Source organism: Marmota marmota, unplaced genomic scaffold (assembly GCF_001458135.2).
Source record: "Marmota marmota marmota unplaced genomic scaffold, marMar, whole genome shotgun sequence".
In the NCBI taxonomy this organism is placed as follows: domain Eukaryota; kingdom Metazoa; phylum Chordata; class Mammalia; order Rodentia; family Sciuridae; genus Marmota; species Marmota marmota.
Genome location: NW_025999842.1, coordinates 28,449,489 through 28,458,927, shown reverse-complemented (window position 1 = coordinate 28,458,927; position 9,439 = coordinate 28,449,489). Strand labels below are relative to the sequence as shown.

General features: G+C 32.9%; 1 long non-coding RNA gene across 2 annotated transcripts in view; it reads right to left on the bottom strand.

The window, feature by feature from the left end:
* Positions 1-25: 25 nt before the first annotated feature.
* LOC125611518 overlaps positions 26-9,439 on the bottom strand; it is a 44,974-nt gene continuing 35,560 nt past the window's right edge. Inside the window, exons 3-5 of one of the 2 annotated variants that reach the window (XR_007341701.1) lie at positions 8,174-8,276; positions 2,900-2,987; positions 26-1,593 (exon numbers count right to left, since the gene is read on the bottom strand). This is a non-coding gene — a long non-coding RNA (uncharacterized LOC125611518). The remainder of the gene's footprint in view (positions 1,594-2,899; positions 2,988-8,173; positions 8,277-9,439) is intronic. The other variant, XR_007341712.1, reaches the window with a different exon arrangement.

Sequence of the window (9,439 nt, the reverse complement as noted above, 5' to 3'; positions counted from 1 at the left end):
AAAAAAAAAAAAAAAAAAAAAAAAAAAAAAAAGTGTGATGTGTTAAATGGAAGTTTTTGAAGACTTAAAATCATGTAACATGGAACAAAACAACAAAAAAAATGAGGAGTACATTTTTCGTTAGTGGCCAGAAAAATGTAATAGTAATGTATATTCTTCATAAAAATAAAAAATGACTAAAACTCTAAAGAGGGATAAATTTTCTATAAAATATCTTATAAAAGCAATAATCAATCATTATATTAGTGATTATTAGGACTGAGAAAGCTAAGAACCACAGTTAAATAAAATGAATATTTTCAAGTGAAAGGATGTTGAGAATTTTAGGAATTTTAAAGGATTTTTCTAGTTTTCAATGTGTTCAGTTTTAGACAAACCACAAACATTTATTATTGCTATGTCCCAGATATATATCAAGAATCAGGATATAAGAAGTAGAACAGATTCTTTTCTGTGGCAGGGGGTTATAATCTAATAGTTGACTTCAGGCTTGTAAGACTGTAAGGAGTATACATATACTACTGTGATGTTTTTATTCAGCTGCATTAATATCTTCATGATTCAGATAAATTCAGAGTTACAAAATTTTCAAATACTATTTTATACTTTGTATTCAATTATAACTTTAAAGTATAAAATTAGAGATGAATAGAATGAAAATGTTAAAGTTAACTTTCCTGTGGTTTATATCCAATTAGATGTCTGTTAGAGATTATCATTTAGTTTTTATGAGTGAGATGAATTATATTTATTGCTCTTTATATAGTACCCAGAGCTGAATCAGTGATATAGATTACTGTTTCTTGTGGTTTATTCCACAAAGCTGAACTATTTATTAACAGAAGTCATTATTACAGAATATTAAAAATCAAGTGATAATTAGCATTATATAATTTATGACATAGGGTATGCCTGGAGTCATAAATATTTTCCTAATTCAATTTTAAGATCCTCCAAGTTATATCCAAAAATTATAATATTCATATTTTGCAGTTATTCAGATATGATGTCTTCCAAAAAGATTTTCCATATGCAACTTCTGAATCTAATCTTTGAATAAGACTAATCCCATTTAATTCACTAGCATTCTAATCATCTAGTTTAGAAGGATTCCAAATCTGACCTTTCATTCTTCAAAGAGTATTTTATTGTTTTCTAAATGCTTTTATGATAAACCTGTGTTATACACTCATCTGCTTATATTAATCATCATTTTATAGCTGAAGAAACCAAAATAAAGAGTGTTAAGTTACTTGTTTAGGTTCATAGAAATTTAGCAATAGAATTAACATCGGAAGTTTCATTAAAATTAAATATAAAATCACATTATTTTCTACATAAAAAAGGTAGGTTTTCATGATATATCTTGTACCATCCCTCTAATTTTATATAACATTTTATGTTATCATTACCTTGGCTATTTGGGCTATGAAACATTTTAGGAGAGGTGACTTCTAAGTTCAAAGGGTGGCAATTCTGATTCATCTTGGGTGGCAATTCTGATTCATTTTTGGTGAATGATGAAACAAATACTCTTTCTGGAGGTTTAATATAGCTTCCTATTACACTAGGTATTAATTCTGAATCCATTATCTGTAGAGAATAAAGGTATAGCATCATTGTCTCCTATTTGAAGGATGAAAACATTATACAAAAATTCAGAGAACCCAAATAACATACTCATATACTATGGAGCTGTATCTTCACAAATTTAATTATCACAAATTCAACTATAATAAGCTCAGCAATAACAGAAAGAAAAGTGACTATTTACCATGTAAATAATAAAGACAATTCTGTCTGAATTTCAATAAGCATGTAGTCTGGAGTAAGCAATGTCTGTTTGCCAGTTTCTCAGTTGCTCATAGTCCCATGCCAGTTACAGTCTGAACACCTCTCCACAAAAACTAGAACACTGAAGTTTAAACAGAAAGTGTAATTCTCGCTAGGTGTGGTGGCACATGCCTGTAATCTCAGCCACTTGGGAGGCTGAGGCAGGAGAATTGCAAGTTCAAAGCCAGCCTCAGCAACTTAGTAAGTGAGGCCCTAAGCAACTTAGCAAGACCCTGTCTCTAAATAAAATATTAAAAAACGGGCTGGGGATGTGGCTCAGAGGTAGGTTAAGTGCCCCTGCATTCAATCCCTGGCACCAAAAAAAAAGAAAAGAAAAAAGTACAATTCTAAAAGACAATACATTTTTTTAAAACACAAGCCAAAAATATGCAATTCTCTAAGTTTGACAGTTAGATATCAATGTATTAGCTTTCTAAGGAATTTTCAAGGATAATTTTTAATATATGAAAATTTTGAATCTAATCCTTGAGTAAGACACATCTCCTCCACCTTATGCTCTAGAATTCTAATCATTTAGTTTAGAAGGGTTCCAAATCTGAAGAATCTAGAGTAGACTTGATTTATTATGCAAGTTTTTTCCTTTTTTTTGGTAGTGAGTCCTTTTAACCATTTTAAAAGAGAGAACAGCACCTTAGATAAATGCAATGTTCCATGGGAGCATTTGTCTAATTTTCTCAATGAATAGCTTCCTCTGCCATACACTTCCACTCTTGCCACAAGACCTAAGGCAACAGAGCCAACCAACCGTAGACTAAAACCTCTGAAACCATACAGTAAAATAGACTTTTCTGTCTTATGAGTTGATTACTTCAGATATTTTATCACAGTGGTGGAAAGTTAGCACAACCAAGACATAAGAGTTCAGGAGTTCTCACTGTAATAGAGATCCCAGCTTAACCCTACAATCTTGTTCTGTGTTGGAAACAAGTGCACAAACCCACTAAAAGCTTAATTACATAAAGAGCTGGGTCATCTTGGGAGAAAAACTCACTCTGGAGGAAGATGAAACAAGTATAAAAACCCTGACCCATAATCAAAGCCTTACTTGGTTGAGGACAGAAGTTTTTGTGAGTAGAATATGGTAGCAGTCATTCTAATCTTCTCTGACCTAGTCCCATGAACTCATGTAGGCCCTGATAAAAGAAAGGACTATAAGTAAAAACTGACAAATATTTTATCAATAAAGGGTTTAGGTATTAGTTTCCCTGATTTTTATAAGATGTTATAATCCAGTGTGTGTGTGGCGGGGAGTTGTCTACGACCAATAACAATTTTGGCACTTGAGGACTGTAGAACATTTGTAGTACTATTAAGAGGGCTGGGGTTGTAGCTCAGTGTAGAGTTCTTGCCTCCCACGTGTGAAGCACTGGGTCTGATCCTCAGCACCACATAAAAATAAAATAAAGGTATTATGTCCATCTACAATTTTAAAAATATTTTTTAAAAAAGAGAGACAGTTGGGGGACGGGGGTCAGGGTGCATACACCTGGAATAGACATATTTACAGACATGTACAAGAGAAATTTCTGAAAACACAAAGAAGTATCCTAAGTCTCAATTTCTGTTTTCAATATCTAATATGGGCCTATCTGCAAGTAATTGAAAAGACCTTAGGAATTCTTGTAAGACATTTTACGTGTCTGCAAGTAGGGTAAAAAAGCTATAAAATGTGGATCTCATTTTTTAAAAAGTTCATTGTTAATGCATTTATTTAATCATTAGTCATATAACTTATTTTAAAATCCAACAATCACTACATAATTTTACACAGACCAGTTTTTTGTAACAAATATACAAGTAAATTAATTCTGTTAAATACAGTGTTTCCCTACTCCTAATACATAGATCCTTTTTCTTCTCATCTCAGAGGAAGAATCTGGCTTTCAAAAATGATTTATGCTTTAAAGTTTTTACTTAAATTCACAGTAAACTTTCCAATGAGTCTGCACATTTTGTGTACATATGTGTGTATGGGCATGTGTGTGTGTTTGTAAAGCTGACACAATTGTTGAAGAAAACACTACTTAACCCTTGTTCATTTGTGTATTCTGATATTCTCTAAAATAATTTGTATTTCCAAATGTCCAAAGTTACCACTCTTCTAATCTCTTCTAATTCATTTTAATTTACTAATGGGTTATGACTTGCAGCTGAAAAATCTCTACTCTAGGCAGTTTTCCACCTCTCTTCATCTCTTTCAGTGTTTTGTTTCATTGATGCTCATTCTGTTTGTCACCTTCATGAAGTTAGAGATTATGAAATTTTATGAGATTAAAAATATGCAGTTCTTATTTGTCTTAATGGATCTCATTTTTTGGTCAGCCTGGTTAAGTCTAAGGAAATTCAGGTTATACCTGGAACCATTCTTTTTTGGCGGGGGGAGGAAGGGTACCAAGGATTGAATTCAGGGGTACTCAAATCACTGAACCACACATCCCCAGCCCTATGTTGTATTTTATTTAGAGACAGGGTCTCACTGAGTTGCTTAGCGCCTTGATTTTTTGTTTCTTTGTTTTGGATACCCAGGGAGACTGGCTTTTAACTTGTGATCCTCCTGCCTCAGCCTCCCGAGTTTCTGGGACTACCTACAGGCGTGAGCCACCGTGCCCGGCTTAGAATCATTCTTGATAGCTTGTGAACAACCATGGAAATATAGTTGAAATAATAAATTCTCAAAAGATTATCAATAAGTTAAAAAATAAACTAAAATTTAATTAAAATGTATAAATACATATCAACATGGGTATAAGCAGAGTAACAACCCTTATCTTTATGATCTATAAAATAAACCTTAATTGGCTGCTACTCCATAAAGAAACTATCCTTAAAGAATTTTCTACGTGCAAATATCTTATCAAAGTATTTTCTCTTGTTTTGGAGGAAAATAACTATTCCAAGTATTTTTGGTTTTTTTAAAACAACTAATGTCTATTCCAGCTGTGCTGTGCCATCATCTTTGCATAATTCCATAGGACTGTTAGGGACATGACATAATGAGGAAGTCAGAGATACTACAATGGATTCTTAAAGTGGAGAAATCACTGTTTCTGTACTGTTAATTATTCCATTTGGGTTTTTCCTCAGAGGAATTAGAGAAATACCAACAGCTTTGTTTCTTTCATCTTTTTTTTCCCCTTTGTTTATGTATTTATATTAACTTACCTTTAGCTCTTCCTTTACAAGCAAACACAGCAAAGGTTGGGCTAACCTTATTTTATTTTTCAATGTGTAAGTACTTTAAAAAGTACATTACAATTGAGTAGGATAATTTATGGTTGAGAAACTTCTCTTATAGATGCCCTATAATAATATGACCTATTATTTTTATATCACTAACTAACCTAAATGTTTAGATAGTGATATAAAAATGAACTGATTACTGGAAACTAGTAAACATAAAAAATAAACATTTCAAAATATTTCAATTGGATGAAACAAATAATTCATTTTTTGATAATTAAGTAAGTTAGAAAATTTGGAAAAAAAATTGAGTTAAGCCTTTATCTCACTCCATTCATTAATAAACTTCAGCTATAAGTAAAAAACTAAAACTTAAAATTATTTTAAAAAAATCATTGAACAGTTAATGTTACAATGGGTAAGATGTTTTATGATGAGAAGGAGGGGGAAATATAAAATACATATACATATACAAGCTACACTAAAATTAATAACAAAACATAAAAATTATAAATAAAATTGAAAGGAAAAAGACAAGTAAATATTTGCAATGAAGGACAAAGGGTTAATATCATTAATATAAAGTTTTTACCATGAATCAGGAGTATTAAAATCATTAAAAGTGACCAATGATTATAAACCATTAGTTCATAGTAGAAAGTAACAACAAAAAAAAATTCTTAGTAATAATCAACAAAAATCAGATTCAGAAGTAAAGTCTTGCTTGGCATGGTGGCATATACCTGTGAAGCTAGCTATTTGGGAAGCTGAGGCTAGAAATGACAAGATTGAGGCTCATCTGGGCAATTTAGCAAGACTGTTTCAAAATGAATAAAACAAAATGTCTGAGGATGTAGCATGTATAAGGCCCCTAGGTTCAATCCCCAGTTCCCTAAAAAAAAAAAAAAAAAAAAAAAAAAAAAGTAAAGCCTCTGGAGTTGGATCTCAGTTCCAATTTTGGATCTGCCACTTACTATCCAACATTAAAGAAAACCTTTCTACTTCTCTGGGTCTCAATTTTTTTCTATTTATAATTAGGACAGTAATATAAATATAGTAATTTATATAAAGCATTTCACACAATTTATGTCTGCAAGTATGTACTTTATATAATAAGCAAACTATGCACTTGATAAAAGGTAGTCATATTTACTTTAAAAGAAAACAAGGAGGAGGCAAGAAGATTCCAAGTTCAAGGCCAGCCTGGGCAACTTACTGAGACCACATCTCAAAATAAAAAATATGGGGCTGTGGAACTGGGTGCGGTGTTGCTTGTCTATAATTCCAGTGGCTCCAGAGGCTGAGACAGGAGTTCAAAGCCAGCCTCAGAAATGGAGAGGCACTAAGCAACTCACTGAGGCCTGTCTTTAAATAAAATACAAAACAGGGCTGGGGATGTGGCTCAGTAGTCAAGTGCCCCTGAGTTCAATCCCCAGTACCAAAATAAATAAGGGTTGTGGATATAGCTCAGTAGTGGAGCACTTGCCTACATATATAAAGCCCTGGTTCAATCCCTAGTGAAGGAAGGAAGGAAGGAAGGAAGGAGGGAGGGAGGGAGGGAGGGAAGAAGGAAAGAAAAGAAAGAAGTAGGGGAAAGAAGTGGGGGAGAGTAAGGGAAAAGGAAAGGGAGATTGAGAGGGAGGGAGGGAGGGAAGGAGGAAGGAAGGAAGGAAAACAAGAAAATGTCATGCTTTACCTTTCAAATAAAGCAAAGTTCTTTTAAGGGACAACATTAAATGCTGGCAAGAAAGCTGGGATACACTGCTGATAGGAATATAAGTTAATATCACTTTTCTGCAAAACAATTGAACACTATACATTAAAAGTCTCAAAAATTATTATAGGAATCGATACTAAAAAAAGGCAAAGATATCCACAAAGATTATTATAAAGATCACCATTCCAGCATTATTTATAATATCAAATGTTGTCTTTGATGTCTCTTTCTCACATTCCATGTTGAATTTTTCTAAATGGCTTTAAACATTTTAAACACACTTTTTTTTAAATTTTAAACACACTTTTTTAAAAAAGAAAAATTTCTCCATTTGATAATTGTAGAAATCAGTCTTTGTAGTTTGTGGATTCTGCTGATGATGCTTGTCTAACAGTGGCTGGTTAATTTATCTTTAGTGATTTCTAATTTTTTTAATTTTTTTTCTGGTACTGGGGACTGAACTCAAGGTCTTGCACATGCTAGGTAAGTTCTCCACCACTGGGCTACTTTGAAAGGCCAGCCCTTTCAAAGAATTTTATTTTGAGGGGCTGGGGCTGAGGCTCAGTGGCAGAGCGCTTGCCTGGCAAACATGAGGCCCTGGGTTCTATCCTCAGCACCACATAAAAATAAAATAAAGGTATTAAAAACATCCAAAATCTATTTTTAAAAAAGTGATCAGCACTTAAAAAAAAAAAAAAAGAAGAAGAAGAAGACATATTCCCAGGAAATTGCCCAGGCTGGCCTAAACCTGCAATCCTCCTGTCTCAGCTTTCCAGGTAGCTGGGGCTAGAACTGGGATTATAGGTATACATACCTGGCTGTGATTTCTTATTTTAAGCTTACATTTCTTTGAAAGATTCTTTTTGTCTACCACAGCCAAAGCCAAAGATGAGATAGAGTGTCTTTGTGGGCGTTTTCCGCCCCCCCTCCCTTGGATTGAACCCAGGAGGTGCTGTACCATTGAGCTATATGACCAGCCCTTTTCATTTTTATTTTTTTATTTTGAGAAAGGGTCTCACTAAATTGCCTCACTAATTGAATTGGATTCAAACCTGTGATCCTCATTCCTCAGCTTCCCAAGTCACTGGGATCACAAGTGTGCCTTATTGTGCCTAGCATGATTATCTTTAATGACAATCTAAAAGATTTTTAAACAGCCACCTCCCTCTTGTTTAAAAATAGAATCTTTTTCATTTGGGTCTCTTTTATGATATTTTTCCATGATAAGATTCATATTATGTATCAGAATATATACTGTCTCCTCAGGTTTCATATCCAGAGGCACATGATCTATATCTACTAATTTTCATAGGTGATATCAATTTTAACCACCTTTAATTATTCAATTTTTATTTATATTTCCTTGCATCTTATAAGCAATCCATGGGAGAGACATTTATACCATGAAAATATCATACTTACCAAATTTTTGCTGCCTGGATTTATTATTTATTGATGCTTCTTGCCAAAAACCAGTCTTTACAATGATGATTGCAGAATGATGGCTTTTCAAATCCAGCAAGAGCTATTTTTAGAGTTAATGATAAATTGTTTTTTGATAAATTTGAATCAAAAGATCAGCATATTAAATATAATATTTGTTGCTACTATTAATGCATTTTACATGATAGTCACTGAAATGTTATAAACTGCTTCTGAATTTCTGGAATTTAACTGTTATTGGGGGCAGTTCCATGAAGTTATCATATTTTTAAAAGTTGGGTTATAGTATACTTTAGAATGTGAATTATGTTCTGACACCTTTTCTTATTCTGAATCTACAGGTTGTTTTATTTTTATTTTCATTTTAAATTTTATTTAATTATTCCATATACACTTAATTAAGTATATATTAAATCATATATACTTAATGACAGCAGAATGCATTTTGATTCATTGTACACAAATGGAGCATAACTTTTCATTTCTCTAATTGTACACAATGTAGCACTGCACCATATGTGAAGTCATACAGGTACCTAGGGTAATGATGTCCATCTCATTCCACCATCTTTCCTACCCCCATGCCCCCTCTTCTCCCTCCCCTTTGCCTACAGTTTCTCCATTCTTCCCATGCCCCCCATATTGTTTATTATACTCTACTATTACCTAAGTCCTGCTAATAAACCCTCTATTTAAAGAATGACTAATCAGATAATATTCACGTAATTGAGATTGAAGAACAAATTTTACAGTATGGACTAGATTTGAAAATTGTAGCTAAACTGGAAAGGTATAGACTACTTTTCCTTTTTGAAGAATAAATATAAATGTGTGTGCAACTAAAAATGATTTGTGTGGAACAATCCCTAAAAAATGTCTAAAGCTACTGCAGTATATTATTTCAAGCAATATGGTAGATAAGATGTTCAAAGAAATTTCTACTGGAGATGACACACACACACACACACACATATATATATATATATATATATATATATATATACACACACACACACACACACACACACACACACACACACACACATATATATATAATCCTAGGTACTCAGGAGACCAAAGTAAGAAGAGTTTACATTTAAGGCCAGCTGGAACAACTTAGTGAAGACACTGTCTCAAAAATTTAAAATTTCAGAAAAAGGGCTGAGGATGTAGCTCAGTGGTACAGTACCCCTGCCCCGGATTCAATCCAGGATACCTCAAAAAAAAAAAAAAAAAAAAAAAAAG